The following is a 21,200-nucleotide window of genomic DNA, read 5'->3' as shown; positions in this document are numbered from 1 at the left end:
AATTTTCAGATGGGAGGTTCCAGATAAGGTCAAAAACTACATACTCAGATCTTCACCAAACTCTGCAGGGATACATTGTATGTCAAGACACGTGGAAAAAACATACAAAACATAGGATTGGGGACATCAAGATTTTGTTAAATTCTTTTAAGAATTTTCAAATTTTCAGATAGGAGGTTCCATATAAGGTCAAAAACTACATACTCAGATCTTCACCAAACATTGCAGGGATACATTGGATGTCAAGACACGTGGAAAGAACGTACAAAACAAGAGATTGGAGACATCAAGATTTTGGACGAATTTTTTAAGAATTTTCAAATTTTCAGATAGGAGGCTCCATATAAGGTCAAAAACTACATACTCAGATCTTCACCAAACATTGCAGGGATACATTGGATGTCAAGACACGTGGAAAAAACGTACAAAACAAGAGATTGGAGACATCAAGATTTTGGACGAATTTTTTAAGAATTTTCAAATTTTCAGATAGGAGGTTCCAGATAAGGTCAAAAACTACATACTCAGATCTTCACCAAATGTTGCAGGGATACTTTGCATGTCAAGACACGTGGAAAAAAAAGTACAAAACAAGAGATTGGAGACATCAAGATTTTCGACGAATTTTTTAAGAATTTTCAAATTTTCAGATGGGAGGTTCCAGATAAGGTCAAAAACGACATACTCAGATCTTCACCAAACTTTGCATGGATACATTGGATGTCAAGACACGTGGAAAAAACGTACAAAACAAGAGATTGGGGTCATCAAGATTTTGCACGGATTTTTTAAGAATTTTCAAATTTTCAGATGGGAGGTTCCAGATAAGGTCAAAAACGACATACTCAGATCTTCACCAAACTTTGCATGGATACATTGGATGTCAAGACACGTGGAAAAAACGTACAAAACAAGAGATTGGAGACATCAAGATTTTGGACGAATTTTTTAAGAATTTTCAAATTTTCAGATGGGAGGTTCAATATAAGGTCAAAAACTACATACTCAGATCTTCACCAAACTTTGCAGGGATACATTGGATGTCAAGACACGTGGAAAAAACATACAAAACATAGGATTCGGAACATCAAGATTTTGGTCGAATTTTTTAAGAATTTTCAAATTTTCAGATAGGAGGTTCCATATAAGGTCAAAAACTACATACTCAGATCTTCACCAAACATTGCAGGAATACATTGGATGTCAAGACACGTGGAAAAAACGTACAAAACAAGAGATTGGGGTCATCAAGATTTTGCACGGATTTTTTAGGAATTTTCAAATTTTCAGATGGGAGGTTCCAGATAAGGTCAAAAACTACATACTCAGATCTTCACCAAACTTTGCAGGGATACATTGGATGTCAAGACACGTGGAAAAAACGTACAAAACAAGAGATTGGAGACATCAAGATTTTGGACGAATTTTTTAAGAATTTTCAAATTTTCAGATAGGAGGTTCCATATAAGGTCAAAAACTACATACTCAGATCTTCACCAAACTTTGCATGGATACATTATGTGTCAAGACACGTGGAAAAAACGTACAAAACAAAAGATTGGAGACATCAAGATTTTGGTCGAATTTTTTAAGAATTTTCAAATTTTCAGATGGGAGGTTCCAGATAAGGTCAAAAACTACATACTCAGATCTTCACCAAACTTTGCAGGGATCCATTGGATGTCAAGACACGTGGAAAAAACGTACAAAAAAGAGATTGGAGACATCAAGATTTTGGACGAATTTTTTAACAATTTTCAAATTTTCAGAAAGGATGTTCCAGATAAGGTCAAAAACGACATACTCAGATCTTCACCAAACTTTGCAGGGATACATTGGATATCAAGACACGTGGAAAAAACGTACAAAACAAGAGATTGGAGACATCAAGATTTTGGACGAATTTTTTAAGAATTTTCAAATTTTCAGATAGGAGGTTCCAGATAAGGTCAAAAACTACATACTCAGATCTTCACCAAACTTTGCAGGGATACATTGGATGTCAAGACACGTGGAAAAAACGTACAAAACAAGAGATTGGAGACATCAAGATTTTGGACGAATTTTTTAAGAATTTTCAAATTTTCAGATAGGAGGTTCCAGATGAGGTCAAAAACTACATACTCAGATCTTCACCAAACTTTGCAGGAATACTTTGCATGTCAAGACACGTGGAAAAAACGTACAAAACAAGAGATCGGAGACATCAAGATTTTCGACGAATTTTTTAAGAATTTTCAAATTTTCAGATGGGAGGTTCCAGATAAGGTCAAAAACGACATACTCAGATCTTCACCAAACTTTGCAGGGATCCATTGGAGGTCGAGACACGTGGAAAAAACGTACAAAACAAGAGATTGGAGACATCAAGATTTTGGACGAATTTTTTAAGAATTTTCAAATTTTCAGATAGGAGGTTCCATATAAGGTCAAAAACTACATACTCAGATCTTCACCAAACTTTGCAGGGATACATTGGATGTCAAGACACGTGGAAAAAACGTACAAAACAAGAGATTGGAGACATCAAGATTTTGGACGATTTTTTTAAAAATTTTCAAATTTTCAGAAATGCGGTTCCAGATAAGGTCAAAAACTACATACTCAGATCTTCACCAAACTTTGCAGGGATACATTGGATGTCAAGACACGTGGAAAAAACGTACAAAACAAGAGATTCGGGTCAACAAGATTTTGGACGGATTTTTTAGGAATTTTCAAATTTTCAGATGGGAGGTTCCAGATAAGGTCAAAAACTACATACTCAGATCTTCACCAAACTCTGCAGGGATACATTGTATGTCAAGACACGTGGAAAAAACATACAAAACATAGGATTGGGGACATCAAGATTTTGTTAAATTCTTTTAAGAATTTTCAAATTTTCAGATAGGAGGTTCCATATAAGGTCAAAAACTACATACTCAGATCTTCACCAAACATTGCAGGGATACATTGGATGTCAAGACACGTGGAAAGAACGTACAAAACAAGAGATTGGAGACATCAAGATTTTGGACGAATTTTTTAAGAATTTTCAAATTTTCAGATAGGAGGCTCCATATAAGGTCAAAAACTACATACTCAGATCTTCACCAAACATTGCAGGGATACATTGGATGTCAAGACACGTGGAAAAAACGTACAAAACAAGAGATTGGAGACATCAAGATTTTGGACGAATTTTTTAAGAATTTTCAAATTTTCAGATAGGAGGTTCCAGATAAGGTCAAAAACTACATACTCAGATCTTCACCAAACGTTGCAGGGATACTTTGCATGTCAAGACACGTGGAAAAAACGTACAAAACAAGAGATTGGAGACATCAAGATTTTCGACGAATTTTTTAAGAATTTTCAAATTTTCAGATGGGAGGTTCCAGATAAGGTCAAAAACGACATACTCAGATCTTCACCAAACTTTGCATGGATACATTGGATGTCAAGACACGTGGAAAAAACGTACAAAACAAGAGATTGGGGTCATCAAGATTTTGCACGGATTTTTTAAGAATTTTCAAATTTTCAGATGGGAGGTTCCAGATAAGGTCAAAAACGACATACTCAGATCTTCACCAAACTTTGCATGGATACATTGGATGTCAAGACACGTGGAAAAAACGTACAAAACAAGAGATTGGAGACATCAAGATTTTGGACGAATTTTTTAAGAATTCTCAAATTTTCAGAAAGGAGGTTCCATATAAGGTCAAAAACTACATACTCAGATCTTCACCAAACTTTGCAGGGATACTTTGGATGTCAAGACACGTGGAAAAAACGTACAAAACAAGAGATTGGGGTCATCAAGATTTTGGACGAATTTTTTAAGAATTTTCAAATTTTCAGATGGGAGGTTCAATATAAGGTCAAAAACTACATACTCAGATCTTCACCAAACTTTGCATGGATACATTGGATGTCAAGACACGTGGAAAAAACATACAAAACATAGGATTCGGAACATCAAGATTTTGGTCGAATTTTTTAAGAATTTTCAAATTTTCAGATAGGAGGTTCCATATAAGGTCAAAAACTACATACTCAGATCTTCACCAAACTTTGCAGGGATACATTGGATGTCAAGACACGTGGAAAAAACGTACAAAACAAGAGATTGGAGACATCAAGATTTTCGACGAATTTTTTAAGAATTTTCAAATTTTCAGAAAGGATGTTCCAGATAAGGTCAAAAACGACATACTCAGATCTTCACCAAACTTTGCAGGGATACATTGGAGGTCGAGACACGTGGAAAAAACGTACAAAACAAGAGATTGGAGACATCAAGATTTTGGACGAATTTTTGAAGAATTTTCAAATTTTCTGATAGGAGGTCCCAGATAAGGTCAAAAACTACATACTCAGATCTCCACCAAACATTGCAGGGATACATTGGATGTCAAGACACGTGGAAAAAACGTACAAAACAAGAGATTGGAAACATCAAGATTTTCGACGAATTTTTGAAGAATTTTCAAATTTTCAGATAGGAGGTTCCAGATAAGGTCAAAAACTACATACTCAGATCTTCACCAAACGTTGCAGGGATACTTTGCATGTCAAGACACGTGGAAAAAACGTACAAAACAAGAGATTGGAGACATCAAGATTTTCGACGAATTTTTTAAGAATTTTCAAATTTTCAGATGGGAGGTTCCAGATAAGGTCAAAAACGACATACTCAGATCTTCACCAAACTTTGCATGGATACATTGGATGTCAAGACACGTGGAAAAAACGTACAAAACAAGAGATTGGGGTCATCAAGATTTTGCACGGATTTTTTAAGAATTTTCAAATTTTCAGATGGGAGGTTCCAGATAAGGTCAAAAACTACATACTCAGATCTTCACCAAACGTTGCAGGGATACTTTGCATGTCAAGACACGTGGAAAAAACGTACAAAACAAAAGATTGGAGACATCAAGATTTTCGACGAATTTTTTAAGAATTTTCAAATTTTCAGATGGGAGGTTCCAGATAAGGTCAAAAACGACATACTCAGATCTTCACCAAACTTTGCATGGATACATTGGATGTCAAGACACGTGGAAAAAACGTACAAAACAAGAGATTGGAGACATCAAGATTTTGGACGAATTTTTTAAGAATTTTCAAATTTTCAGATAGGAGGTTCCAGATAAGGTCAAAAACTACATACTCAGATCTTCACCAAACTTTGCAGGGATACATTGGATGTCAAGACACGTGGAAAAAACGTACAAAACAAGAGATTGGAGACATCAAAATTTTGGACGAATTTTTTAAGAATTTTCAAATTTTCAGATAGGAGGTTCCAGATGAGGTCAAAAACTACATACTCAGATCTTCACCAAACTTTGCAGGAATACTTTGCATGTCAAGACACGTGGAAAAAACGTACAAAACAAGAGATCGGAGACATCAAGATTTTCGACGAATTTTTTAAGAATTTTCAAATTTTCAGATGGGAGGTTCCAGATAAGGTCAAAAACGACATACTCAGATCTTCACCAAACTTTGCATGGATACATTGGATGTCAAGACACGTGGAAAAAACATACAAAACATAGGATTGGTGACATCAAGATTTTGGACGAATTTTTTAAGAATTTTCAAATTTTCAGATAGGAGGTTCCATATAAGGTCAAAAACTACATACTCAGATCTTCACCAAACTTTGCAGGGATACATTGGAGGTCGAGACACGTGGAAAAAAGTACAAAACAAGAGATTGGGGTCCTCAAGATTTTGGACGGATTTTTTAGGAATTTTCAAATTTTCAGATGGGAGGTTCCAGATAAGGTCAAAAACTACATACTCAGATCTTCACCAAACATTGCAGGGATACATTGGATGTCAAGACACGTGGAAAAAACGTACAAAACAAGAGATTGGAGACATCAAGATTTTGGACGAATTTTTTAAGAATTTTCAAATTTTCAGATAGGAGGTTCCAGATGAGGTCAAAAACTACATACTCAGATCTTCACCAAACTTTGCAGGAATACTTTGCATGTCAAGACACGTGGAAAAAACGTACAAAACAAGAGATCGGAGACATCAAGATTTTCGACGAATTTTTTAAGAATTTTCAAATTTTCAGATGGGAGGTTCCAGATAAGGTCAAAAACGACATACTCAGATCTTCACCAAACTTTGCAGGGATCCATTGGATGTCAAGACACGTGGAAAAAACATACAAAACATAGGATTGGTGACATCAAGATTTTCGAAGAATTTTTTAAGAATTTTCAAATTTTCAGATAGGAGGTTCCATATAAGGTCAAAAACTACATACTCAGATCTTCACCAAACTTTGCAGGGATACATTGGAGGTCGAGACACGTGGAAAAAAAGTACAAAACAAGAGATTGGGGTCATCAAGATTTTGGACGGATTTTTTAGGAATTTTCAAATTTTCAGATGGGAGGTTCCAGATAAGGTCAAAAACTACATACTCAGATCTTCACCAAACATTGCAGGGATACATTGGATGTCAAGACACGTGGAAAAAACGTACAAAACAAGAGATTGGAGACATCAAGATTTTGGACGAATTTTTTAAGAATTTTCAAATTTTCAGATAGGAGGTTCCAGATGAGGTCAAAAACTACATACTCAGATCTTCACCAAACTTTGCAGGAATACTTTGCATGTCAAGACACGTGGAAAAAACGTACAAAACAAGAGATCGGAGACATCAAGATTTTCGACGAATTTTTTAAGAATTTTCAAATTTTCAGATGGGAGGTTCCAGATAAGGTCAAAAACGACATACTCAGATCTTCACCAAACTTTGCAGGAATACATTGGATGTCAAGACACGTGGAAAAAACGTACAAAACAAGAGATTGGAGACATCAAGATTTTCGACGAATTTTTGAAGAATTTTCAAATTTTCAGATAGGAGGTTCCAGATAAGGTCAAAAACTACATACTCAGATCTTCACCAAACGTTGCAGGGATACTTTGCATGTCAAGACACGTGGAAAAAACGTACAAAACAAAAGATTGGAGACATCAAGATTTTCGACGAATTTTTTAAGAATTTTCAAATTTTCAGATCGGAGGTTCCAGATAAGGTCAAAAACGACATACTCAGATCTTCACCAAACTTTGCATGGATACATTGGATGTCAAGACACGTGGAAAAAACGTACAAAACAAGAGATTGGAGACATCAAGATTTTGGACGAATTTTTTAAGAATTCTCAAATTTTCAGATAGGAGGTTCCAGATGAGGTCAAAAACTACATACTCAGATCTTCACCAAACTTTGCAGGGATACTTTGGATGTCAAGACACGTGGAAAAAACGTACAAAACAAGAGATTGGAGTCATCAAGATTTTGGACGAATTTTTTAAGAATTTTCAAATTTTCAGATGGGAGGTTCAATATAAGGTCAAAAACTACATACTCAGATCTTCACCAAACATTGCAGGGATACATTGGATGTCAAGACACGTGGAAAAAACGTACAAAACAAGAGATTGGAGACATCAAGATTTTGGACGAATTTTTTAAGAATTTTCAAATTTTCAGATAGGAGGTTCCAGATGAGGTCAAAAACTACATACTCAGATCTTCACCAAACTTTGCAGGAATACTTTGCATGTCAAGACACGTGGAAAAAACGTACAAAACAAGAGATTGGGGTCATCAAGATTTTGCACGGATTTTTTAGGAATTTTCAAATTTTCAGATGGGAGGTTCCAGATAAGGTCAAAAACTACATACTCAGATCTTCACCAAACTTTGCAGGGATACATTGGATGTCAAGACACGTGGAAAAAACGTACAAAACAAGAGATTGGAGACATCAAGATTTTGGACGAATTTTTTAAGAATTTTCAAATTTTCAGATAGGAGGTTCCATATAAGGTCAAAAACTACATACTCAGATCTTCACCAAACTTTGCATGGATACATTATGTGTCAAGACACGTGGAAAAAACGTACAAAACAAAAGATTGGAGACATCAAGATTTTGGTCGAATTTTTTAAGAATTTTCAAATTTTCAGATGGGAGGTTCCAGATAAGGTCAAAAACTACATACTCAGATCTTCACCAAACTTTGCAGGGATACATTGGATGTCAAGACACGTGGAAAAAACGTACAAAACAAGAGATTGGGGACATCAAGATTTTCGACGAATTTTTTGAGAATTTTCAAATTTTCAGATAGGAGGTTCCAGATAAGGTCAAAAACTACATACTCAGATCTTCACCAAACGTTGCAGGGATACTTTGCATGTCAAGACACGTGGAAAAAACGTACAAAACAAGAGATTGGAGACATCAAGATTTTCGACGAATTTTTTAAGAATTTTCAAATTTTCAGAAAGGATGTTCCAGATAAGGTCAAAAACGACATACTCAGATCTTCACCAAACTTTGCAGGGATCCATTGGAGGTCGAGACACGTGGAAAAAACGTACAAAACAAGAGATTGGAGACATCAAGATTTTGGACGAATTTTTGAAGAATTTTCAAATTTTCAGATAGGAGGTTCCAGATAAGGTCTAAAACTACATACTCAGATCTTCACCAAACTTTGCAGGGATACATTGGAGGTCGAGACACGTGGAAAAAACGTACAAAACAAGAGATTGGAGACATCAAGATTTTGGACGAATTTTTTAAGAATTTTCAAATTTTCAGATAGGAGGTTCCAGATGAGGTCAAAAACTACATACTCAGATCTTCACCAAACTTTGCAGGAATACTTTGCATGTCAAGACACGTGGAAAAAACGTACAAAACAAGAGATTGGGGTCATCAAGATTTTGCACGGATTTTTTAGGAATTTTCAAATTTTCAGATGGGAGGTTCCAGATAAGGTCAAAAACTACATACTCAGATCTTCACCAAACTTTGCAGGGATACATTGGATGTCAAGACACGTGGAAAAAACGTACAAAACAAGAGATTAGAGACATCAAGATTTTGGACGAATTTTTTAAGAATTTTCAAATTTTCAGATAGGAGGTTCCATATAAGGTCAAAAACTACATACTCAGATCTTCACCAAACTTTGCAGGGATCCATTGGAGGTCGAGACACGTGGAAAAAACGTACAAAACAAGAGATTGGAGACATCAAGATTTTGGACGAATTTTTTAAGAATTTTCAAATTTTCAGATGGGAGGTTCCAGATAAGGTCAAAAACTACATACTCAGATCTTCACCAAACTTTGCAGGGATACATTGGATGTCAAGACACGTGGAAAAAACGTACAAAACAAGAGATTGGAGACATCAAGATTTTGGACGAATTTTTTAAGAATTTTCAAATTTTCAGATAGGAGGTTCCATATAAGGTCAAAAACTACATACTCAGATCTTCACCAAACTTTGCAGGAATACTTTGCATGTCAAGACACGTGGAAAAAACGTACAAAACAAGAGATTGGAGACATCAAGATTTTCGACGAATTTTTTAAGAATTTTCAAATTTTCAGAAAGGATGTTCCAGATAAGGTCAAAAACGACATACTCAGATCTTCACCAAACTTTGCAGGGATCCATTGGAGGTCGAGACACGTGGAAAAAACGTACAAAACAAGAGATTGGAGACATCAAGATTTTGGACGAATTTTTGAAGAATTTTCAAATTTTCAGATAGGAGGTTCCAGATAAGGTCTAAAACTACATACTCAGATCTTCACCAAACTTTGCAGGGATACATTGGAGGTCGAGACACGTGGAAAAAACGTACAAAACAAGAGATTGGAGACATCAAGATTTTGGACGAATTTTTTAAGAATTTTCAAATTTTCAGATAGGAGGTTCCATATAAGGTCAAAAACTACATACTCAGATCTTCACCAAACTTTGCAGGAATACTTTGCATGTCAAGACACGTGGAAAAAACGTACAAAACAAGAGATTGGAGACATCAAGATTTTCGACGAATTTTTTAAGAATTTTCAAATTTTCAGAAAGGATGTTCCAGATAAGGTCAAAAACGACATACTCAGATCTTCACCAAACTTTGCAGGGATCCATTGGAGGTCGAGACACGTGGAAAAAACGTACAAAACAAGAGATTGGAGACATCAAGATTTTCGACGAATTTTTTAAGAATTTTCAAATTTTCAGAAAGGATGTTCCAGATAAGGTCAAAAACGACATACTCAGATCTTCACCAAACTTTGCAGGGATACATTGGAGGTCGAGACACGTGGAAAAAACGTACAAAACAAGAGATTGGAGACATCAAGATTTTGGACGAATTTTTGAAGAATTTTCAAATTTTCTGATAGGAGGTCCCAGATAAGGTCAAAAACTACATACTCAGATCTCCACCAAACATTGCAGGGATACATTGGATGTCAAGACACGTGGAAAAAACGTACAAAACAAGAGATTGGAGACATCAAGATTTTCGACGAATTTTTGAAGAATTTTCAAATTTTCAGATAGGAGGTTCCAGATAAGGTCAAAAACTACATACTCAGATCTTCACCAAACGTTGCAGGGATACTTTGCATGTCAAGACACGTGGAAAAAACGTACAAAACAAGAGATTGGAGACATCAAGATTTTCGACGAATTTTTTAAGAATTTTCAAATTTTCAGATGGGAGGTTCCAGATAAGGTCAAAAACGACATACTCAGATCTTCACCAAACTTTGCATGGATACATTGGATGTCAAGACACGTGGAAAAAACGTACAAAACAAGAGATTGGGGTCATCAAGATTTTGCACGGATTTTTTAGGAATTTTCAAATTTTCAGATGGGAGGTTCCAGATAAGGTCAAAAACTACATACTCAGATCTTCACCAAACTTTGCAGGGATCCATTGGAGGTCGAGACACGTGGAAAAAACGTACAAAACAAGAGATTGGAGACATCAAGATTTTGGACGAATTTTTTAAGAATTTTCAAATTTTCAGATAGGAGGTTCCATATAAGGTCAAAAACTACATACTCAGATCTTCACCAAACTTTGCATGGATACATTATGTGTCAAGACACGTGGAAAAAACGTACAAAACAAAAGATTGGAGACATCAAGATTTTGGTCGAATTTTTTAAGAATTTTCAAATTTTCAGATGGGAGGTTCCAGATAAGGTCAAAAACTACATACTCAGATCTTCACCAAACTTTGCAGGGATACATTGGATGTCAAGACACGTGGAAAAAACGTACAAAACAAGAGATTGGAGACATCAAGATTTTCGACGAATTTTTTGAGAATTTTCAAATTTTCAGATAGGAGGTTCCAGATAAGGTCAAAAACTACATACTCAGATCTTCACCAAACGTTGCAGGGATACTTTGCATGTCAAGACACGTGGAAAAAACGTACAAAACAAGAGATTGGAGACATCAAGATTTTCGACGAATTTTTTAAGAATTTTCAAATTTTCAGAAAGGATGTTCCAGATAAGGTCAAAAACGACATACTCAGATCTTCACCAAACTTTGCAGGGATCCATTGGAGGTCGAGACACGTGGAAAAAACGTACAAAACAAGAGATTGGAGACATCAAGATTTTGGACGAATTTTTGAAGAATTTTCAAATTTTCAGATAGGAGGTTCCAGATAAGGTCTAAAACTACATACTCAGATCTTCACCAAACTTTGCAGGGATACATTGGAGGTCGAGACACGTGGAAAAAACGTACAAAACAAGAGATTGGAGACATCAAGATTTTGGACGAATTTTTTAAGAATTTTCAAATTTTCAGATAGGAGGTTCCAGATGAGGTCAAAAACTACATACTCAGATCTTCACCAAACTTTGCAGGAATACTTTGCATGTCAAGACACGTGGAAAAAACGTACAAAACAAGAGATTGGGGTCATCAAGATTTTGCACGGATTTTTTAGGAATTTTCAAATTTTCAGATGGGAGGTTCCAGATAAGGTCAAAAACTACATACTCAGATCTTCACCAAACTTTGCAGGGATACATTGGATGTCAAGACACGTGGAAAAAACGTACAAAACAAGAGATTAGAGACATCAAGATTTTGGACGAATTTTTTAAGAATTTTCAAATTTTCAGATAGGAGGTTCCATATAAGGTCAAAAACTACATACTCAGATCTTCACCAAACTTTGCAGGGATCCATTGGAGGTCGAGACACGTGGAAAAAACGTACAAAACAAGAGATTGGAGACATCAAGATTTTGGACGAATTTTTTAAGAATTTTCAAATTTTCAGATAGGAGGTTCCAGATGAGGTCAAAAACTACATACTCAGATCTTCACCAAACTTTGCAGGGATACATTGGATGTCAAGACACGTGGAAAAAACGTACAAAACAAGAGATTGGAGACATCAAGATTTTGGACGAATTTTTTAAGAATTTTCAAATTTTCAGATAGGAGGTTCCATATAAGGTCAAAAACTACATACTCAGATCTTCACCAAACTTTGCAGGAATACTTTGCATGTCAAGACACGTGGAAAAAACGTACAAAACAAGAGATTGGAGACATCAAGATTTTCGACGAATTTTTTAAGAATTTTCAAATTTTCAGAAAGGATGTTCCAGATAAGGTCAAAAACGACATACTCAGATCTTCACCAAACTTTGCAGGGATCCATTGGAGGTCGAGACACGTGGAAAAAACGTACAAAACAAGAGATTGGAGACATCAAGATTTTGGACGAATTTTTGAAGAATTTTCAAATTTTCAGATAGGAGGTTCCAGATAAGGTCTAAAACTACATACTCAGATCTTCACCAAACTTTGCAGGGATACATTGGAGGTCGAGACACGTGGAAAAAACGTACAAAACAAGAGATTGGAGACATCAAGATTTTGGACGAATTTTTTAAGAATTTTCAAATTTTCAGATAGGAGGTTCCATATAAGGTCAAAAACTACATACTCAGATCTTCACCAAACTTTGCAGGAATACTTTGCATGTCAAGACACGTGGAAAAAACGTACAAAACAAGAGATTGGAGACATCAAGATTTTCGACGAATTTTTTAAGAATTTTCAAATTTTCAGAAAGGATGTTCCAGATAAGGTCAAAAACGACATACTCAGATCTTCACCAAACTTTGCAGGGATCCATTGGAGGTCGAGACACGTGGAAAAAACGTACAAAACAAGAGATTGGAGACATCAAGATTTTCGACGAATTTTTTAAGAATTTTCAAATTTTCAGAAAGGATGTTCCAGATAAGGTCAAAAACGACATACTCAGATCTTCACCAAACTTTGCATGGATACATTATGTGTCAAGACACGTGGAAAAAACGTACAAAACAAGAGATTGGAGACATCAAGATTTTCGACGAATTTTTTAAGAATTTTCAAATTTTCAGATGGGAGGTTCCAGATAAGGTCAAAAACGACATACTCAGATCTTCACCAAACTTTGCATGGATACATTGGATGTCAAGACACGTGGAAAAAACGTACAAAACAAGAGATTGGGGTCATCAAGATTTTGCACGGATTTTTTAGGAATTTTCAAATTTTCAGATGGGAGGTTCCAGATAAGGTCAAAAACTACATACTCAGATCTTCACCAAACTTTGCAGGGATCCATTGGAGGTCGAGACACGTGGAAAAAACGTACAAAACAAGAGATTGGAGACATCAAGATTTTGGACGAATTTTTTAAGAATTTTCAAATTTTCAGATAGGAGGTTCCATATAAGGTCAAAAACTACATACTCAGATCTTCACCAAACTTTGCATGGATACATTATGTGTCAAGACACGTGGAAAAAACGTACAAAACAAAAGATTGGAGACATCAAGATTTTGGTCGAATTTTTTAAGAATTTTCAAATTTTCAGATGGGAGGTTCCAGATAAGGTCAAAAACTACATACTCAGATCTTCACCAAACTTTGCAGGGATACATTGGATGTCAAGACACGTGGAAAAAACGTACAAAACAAGAGATTGGAGACATCAAGATTTTCGACGAATTTTTTGAGAATTTTCAAATTTTCAGATAGGAGGTTCCAGATAAGGTCAAAAACTACATACTCAGATCTTCACCAAACGTTGCAGGGATACTTTGCATGTCAAGACACGTGGAAAAAACGTACAAAACAAGAGATTGGAGACATCAAGATTTTCGACGAATTTTTTAAGAATTTTCAAATTTTCAGAAAGGATGTTCCAGATAAGGTCAAAAACGACATACTCAGATCTTCACCAAACTTTGCAGGGATCCATTGGAGGTCGAGACACGTGGAAAAAACGTACAAAACAAGAGATTGGAGACATCAAGATTTTGGACGAATTTTTGAAGAATTTTCAAATTTTCAGATAGGAGGTTCCAGATAAGGTCTAAAACTACATACTCAGATCTTCACCAAACTTTGCAGGGATACATTGGAGGTCGAGACACGTGGAAAAAACGTACAAAACAAGAGATTGGAGACATCAAGATTTTGGACGAATTTTTTAAGAATTTTCAAATTTTCAGATAGGAGGTTCCAGATGAGGTCAAAAACTACATACTCAGATCTTCACCAAACTTTGCAGGAATACTTTGCATGTCAAGACACGTGGAAAAAACGTACAAAACAAGAGATTGGGGTCATCAAGATTTTGCACGGATTTTTTAGGAATTTTCAAATTTTCAGATGGGAGGTTCCAGATAAGGTCAAAAACTACATACTCAGATCTTCACCAAACTTTGCAGGGATACATTGGATGTCAAGACACGTGGAAAAAACGTACAAAACAAGAGATTAGAGACATCAAGATTTTGGACGAATTTTTTAAGAATTTTCAAATTTTCAGATAGGAGGTTCCATATAAGGTCAAAAACTACATACTCAGATCTTCACCAAACTTTGCAGGGATCCATTGGAGGTCGAGACACGTGGAAAAAACGTACAAAACAAGAGATTGGAGACATCAAGATTTTGGACGAATTTTTTAAGAATTTTCAAATTTTCAGATGGGAGGTTCCAGATAAGGTCAAAAACTACATACTCAGATCTTCACCAAACTTTGCAGGGATACATTGGATGTCAAGACACGTGGAAAAAACGTACAAAACAAGAGATTGGAGACATCAAGATTTTGGACGAATTTTTTAAGAATTTTCAAATTTTCAGATAGGAGGTTCCATATAAGGTCAAAAACTACATACTCAGATCTTCACCAAACTTTGCAGGAATACTTTGCATGTCAAGACACGTGGAAAAAACGTACAAAACAAGAGATTGGAGACATCAAGATTTTCGACGAATTTTTTAAGAATTTTCAAATTTTCAGAAAGGATGTTCCAGATAAGGTCAAAAACGACATACTCAGATCTTCACCAAACTTTGCAGGGATCCATTGGAGGTCGAGACACGTGGAAAAAACGTACAAAACAAGAGATTGGAGACATCAAGATTTTGGACGAATTTTTGAAGAATTTTCAAATTTTCAGATAGGAGGTTCCAGATAAGGTCTAAAACTACATACTCAGATCTTCACCAAACTTTGCAGGGATACATTGGAGGTCGAGACACGTGGAAAAAACGTACAAAACAAGAGATTGGAGACATCAAGATTTTGGACGAATTTTTTAAGAATTTTCAAATTTTCAGATAGGAGGTTCCATATAAGGTCAAAAACTACATACTCAGATCTTCACCAAACTTTGCAGGAATACTTTGCATGTCAAGACACGTGGAAAAAACGTACAAAACAAGAGATTGGAGACATCAAGATTTTCGACGAATTTTTTAAGAATTTTCAAATTTTCAGAAAGGATGTTCCAGATAAGGTCAAAAACGACATACTCAGATCTTCACCAAACTTTGCAGGGATCCATTGGAGGTCGAGACACGTGGAAAAAACGTACAAAACAAGAGATTGGAGACATCAAGATTTTCGACGAATTTTTTAAGAATTTTCAAATTTTCAGAAAGGATGTTCCAGATAAGGTCAAAAACGACATACTCAGATCTTCACCAAACTTTGCAGGGATACATTGGAGGTCGAGACACGTGGAAAAAACGTACAAAACAAGAGATTGGAGACATCAAGATTTTGGACGAATTTTTGAAGAATTTTCAAATTTTCTGATAGGAGGTCCCAGATAAGGTCAAAAACTACATACTCAGATCTCCACCAAACATTGCAGGGATACATTTGATGTCAAGACACGTGGAAAAAACGTACAAAACAAGAGATTGGAGACATCAAGATTTTCGACGAATTTTTGAAGAATTTTCAAATTTTCAGATAGGAGATTCCAGATAAGGTCAAAAACTACATACTCAGATCTTCACCAAACGTTGCAGGGATACTTTGCATGTCAAGACACGTGGAAAAAACGTACAAAACAAGAGATTGGAGACATCAAGATTTTCGACGAATTTTTTAAGAATTTTCAAATTTTCAGATGGGAGGTTCCAGATAAGGTCAAAAACGACATACTCAGATCTTCACCAAACTTTGCATGGATACATTGGATGTCAAGACACGTGGAAAAAACGTACAAAACAAGAGATTGGGGTCATCAAGATTTTGCACGGATTTTTTAGGAATTTTCAAATTTTCAGATGGGAGGTTCCAGATAAGGTCAAAAACTACATACTCAGATCTTCACCAAACTTTGCAGGGATCCATTGGAGGTCGAGACACGTGGAAAAAACGTACAAAACAAGAGATTGGAGACATCAAGATTTTGGACGAATTTTTTAAGAATTTTCAAATTTTCAGATAGGAGGTTCCAGATAAGGTCAAAAACTACATACTCAGATCTTCACCAAACGTTGCAGGGATACTTTGCATGTCAAGACACGTGGAAAAAACGTACAAAACAAAAGATTGGAGACATCAAGATTTTCGACGAATTTTTTAAGAATTTTCAAATTTTCAGATGGGAGGTTCCAGATAAGGTCAAAAACGACATACTCAGATCTTCACCAAACTTTGCATGGATACATTGGATGTCAAGACACGTGGAAAAAACGTACAAAACAAGAGATTGGAGACATCAAGATTTTGGACGAATTTTTTAAGAATTCTCAAATTTTCAGAAAGGAGGTTCCATATAAGGTCAAAAACTACATACTCAGATCTTCACCAAACTTTGCAGGGATACTTTGGATGTCAAGACACGTGGAAAAAACGTACAAAACAAGAGATTGGGGTCATCAAGATTTTGGACGAATTTTTTAAGAATTTTCAAATTTTCAGATGGGAGGTTCAATATAAGGTCAAAAACTACATACTCAGATCTTCACCAAACTTTGCATGGATACATTGGATGTCAAGACACGTGGAAAAAACATACAAAACATAGGATTCGGAACATCAAGATTTTGGTCGAATTTTTTAAGAATTTTCAAATTTTCAGAAAGGATGTTCCAGATAAGGTCAAAAACGACATACTCAGATCTTCACCAAACTTTGCAGGGATACATTGGATATCAAGACACGTGGAAAAAACGTACAAAACAAGAGATTGGAGACATCAAGATTTTGGACGAATTTTTGAAGAATTTTCAAATTTTCTGATAGGAGGTCCCAGATAAGGTCAAAAACTACATACTCAGATCTCCACCAAACATTGCAGGGATACATTGGATGTCAAGACACGTGGAAAAAACGTACAAAACAAGAGATTGGAGACATCAAGATTTTCGACGAATTTTTGAAGATTTTTCAAATTTTCAGATAGGAGGTTCCAGATAAGGTCAAAAACTACATACTCAGATCTTCACCAAACGTTGCAGGGATACTTTGCATGTCAAGACACGTGGAAAAAACGTACAAAACAAGAGATTGGAGACATCAAGATTTTCGACGAATTTTTTAAGAATTTTCAAATTTTCAGATGGGAGGTTCCAGATAAGGTCAAAAACGACATACTCAGATCTTCACCAAACTTTGCAGGGATCCATTGGAGGTCGAGACACGTGGAAAAAACGTACAAAACAAGAGATTGGAGACATCAAGATTTTGGACGAATTTTTGAAGAATTTTCAAATTTTCAGATGGGAGGTTCCAGATAAGGTCAAAAACTACATACTCAGATCTTCACCAAACTTTGCAGGGATACATTGGATGTCAAGACACGTGGAAAAAACATACAAAACATAGGATTGGTGACATCAAGATTTTGGACGAATTTTTTAAGAATTTTCAAATTTTCAGATAGGAGGTTCCATATAAGGTCAAAAACTACATACTCAGATCTTCACCAAACTTTGCAGGGATACATTGGAGGTCGAGACACGTGGAAAAAAAGTACAAAACAAGAGATTGGGGTCATCAAGATTTTGGACGGATTTTTTAGGAATTTTCAAATTTTCAGATGGGAGGTTCCAGATAAGGTCAAAAATTACATACTCAGATCTTCACCAAACATTGCAGGGATACATTGGATGTCAAGACACGTGGAAAAAACGTACAAAACAAGAGATTGGAGACATCAAGATTTTGGAAGAATTTTTTAAGAATTTTCAAATTTTCAGATAGGAGGTTCCATATGAGGTCAAAAACTACATACTCAGATCTTCACCAAACTTTGCAGGGATCCATTGGATGTCAAGACACGTGGAAAAAACATACAAAACATAGGATTGGTGACATCAAGATTTTGGACGAATTTTTTAAGAATTTTCAAATTTTCAGATAGGAGGTTCCATATAAGGTCAAAAACTACATACTCAGATCTTCACCAAACTTTGCAGGGATACATTGGAGGTCGAGACACGTGGAAAAAAAGTACAAAACAAGAGATTGGGGTCATCAAGATTTTGGACGGATTTTTTAGGAATTTTCAAATTTTCAGATGGGAGGTTCCAGATAAGGTCAAAAACTACATACTCAGATCTTCACCAAACATTGCAGGGATACATTGGATGTCAAGACACGTGGAAAAAACGTACAAAACAAGAGATTGGAGACATCAAGATTTTGGACGAATTTTTTAAGAATTTTCAAATTTTCAGATAGGAGGTTCCAGATGAGGTCAAAAACTACATACTCAGATCTTCACCAAACTTTGCAGGAATACTTTGCATGTCAAGACACGTGGAAAAAACGTACAAAACAAGAGATCGGAGACATCAAGATTTTCGACGAATTTTTTAAGAATTTTCAAATTTTCAGATGGGAGGTTCCAGATAAGGTCAAAAACGACATACTCAGATCTTCACCAAACTTTGCAGGAATACATTGGATGTCAAGACACGTGGAAAAAACATACAAAACATAGGATTGGTGACATCAAGATTTTGGACGAATTTTTTAAGAATTTTCAAATTTTCAGATAGGAGGTTCCATATAAGGTCAAAAACTACATACTCAGATCTTCACCAAACTTTGCAGGGATACATTGGAGGTCGAGACACGTGGAAAAAAAGTACAAAACAAGAGATTGGGGTCATCAAGATTTTGGACGGATTTTTTAGGAATTTTCAAATTTTCAGATGGGAGGTTCCAGATAAGGTCAAAAACTACATACTCAGATCTTCACCAAACATTGCAGGGATACATTGGATGTCAAGACACGTGGAAAAAACGTACAAAACAAGAGATTGGAGACATCAAGATTTTGGACGAATTTTTTAAGAATTTTCAAATTTTCAGATAGGAGGTTCCAGATGAGGTCAAAAACTACATACTCAGATCTTCACCAAACTTTGCAGGAATACTTTGCATGTCAAGACACGTGGAAAAAACGTACAAAACAAGAGATCGGAGACATCAAGATTTTCGACGAATTTTTTAAGAATTTTCAAATTTTCAGATGGGAGGTTCCAGATAAGGTCAAAAACGACATACTCAGATCTCCACCAAACATTGCAGGAATACATTGGATGTCAAGACACGTGGAAAAAACGTACAAAACAAGAGATTGGAGACATCAAGATTTTCAACGAATTTTTGAAGAATTTTCAAATTTTCAGATAGGAGGTTCCAGATAAGGTCAAAAACTACATACTCAGATCTTCACCAAACGTTGCAGGGATACTTTGCATGTCAAGACACGTGGAAAAAACGTACAAAACAAAAGATTGGAGACATCAAGATTTTCGACGAATTTTTTAAGAATTTTCAAATTTTCAGATGGGAGGTTCCAGATAAGGTCAAAAACGACATACTCAGATCTTCACCAAACTTTGCATGGATACATTGGATGTCAAGACACGTGGAAAAAACGTACAAAACAAGAGATTGGAGACATCAAGATTTTGGACGAATTTTTTAAGAATTTTCAAATTTTCAGATAGGAGGTTCCAGATGAGGTCAAAAACTACATACTCAGATCTTCACCAAACTTTGCAGGAATACTTTGCATGTCAAGACACGTGGAAAAAACGTACAAAACAAGAGATTGGGGTCATCAAGATTTTGCACGGATTTTTTAGGAATTTTCAAATTTTCAGATGGGAGGTTCCAGATAAGGTCAAAAACTACATACTCAGATCTTCACCAAACTTTGCAGGGATACATTGGATGTCAAGACACGTGGAAAAAACGTACAAAACAAGAGATTGGAGACATCAAGATTTTGGACGAATTTTTTAAGAATTTTCAAATTTTCAGATAGGAGGTTCCATATAAGGTCAAAAACTACATACTCAGATCTTCACCAAACTTTGCATGGATACATTATGTGTCAAGACACGTGGAAAAAACGTACAAAACAAAAGATTGGAGACATCAAGATTTTGCTCGAATTTTTGAAGAATTTTCAAATTTTCTGATAGGAGGTCCCAGATAAGGTCAAAAACTACATACTCAGATCTCCACCAAACTTTGCAGGGATACATTGGATGTCAAGACACGTGGAAAAAACGTACAAAACAAGAGATTGGAGACATCAAGATTTTCGACGAATTTTTGAAGAATTTTCAAATTTTCAGATAGGAGGTTCCAGATAAGGTCAAAAACTACATACTCAGATCTTCACCAAACGTTGCAGGGATACTTTGCATGTCAAGACACGTGGAAAAAACGTACAAAACAAGAGATTGGAGACATCAAGATTTTCGACGAATTTGTTAAGAATTTTCAAATTTTCAGATGGGAGGTTCCAGATAAGGTCAAAAACGACATACTCAGATCTTCACCAAACTTTGCAGGGATCCATTGGAGGTCGAGACACGTGGAAAAAACGTACAAAACAAGAGATTGGAGACATCAAGATTTTGGACGAATTTTTGAAGAATTTTCAAATTTTCAGATGGGAGGTTCCAGATAAGGTCAAAAACTACATACTCAGATCTTCACCAAACTTTGCAGGGATACATTGGAT

This window comes from Lepisma saccharinum, chromosome 14 (assembly GCF_977018435.1).
Source record: "Lepisma saccharinum chromosome 14, izLepSacc3.1, whole genome shotgun sequence".
Classification (NCBI taxonomy): Eukaryota; Metazoa; Arthropoda; class Insecta; order Zygentoma; family Lepismatidae; genus Lepisma; species Lepisma saccharinum.
This window is presented reverse-complemented; position numbering follows the sequence as displayed.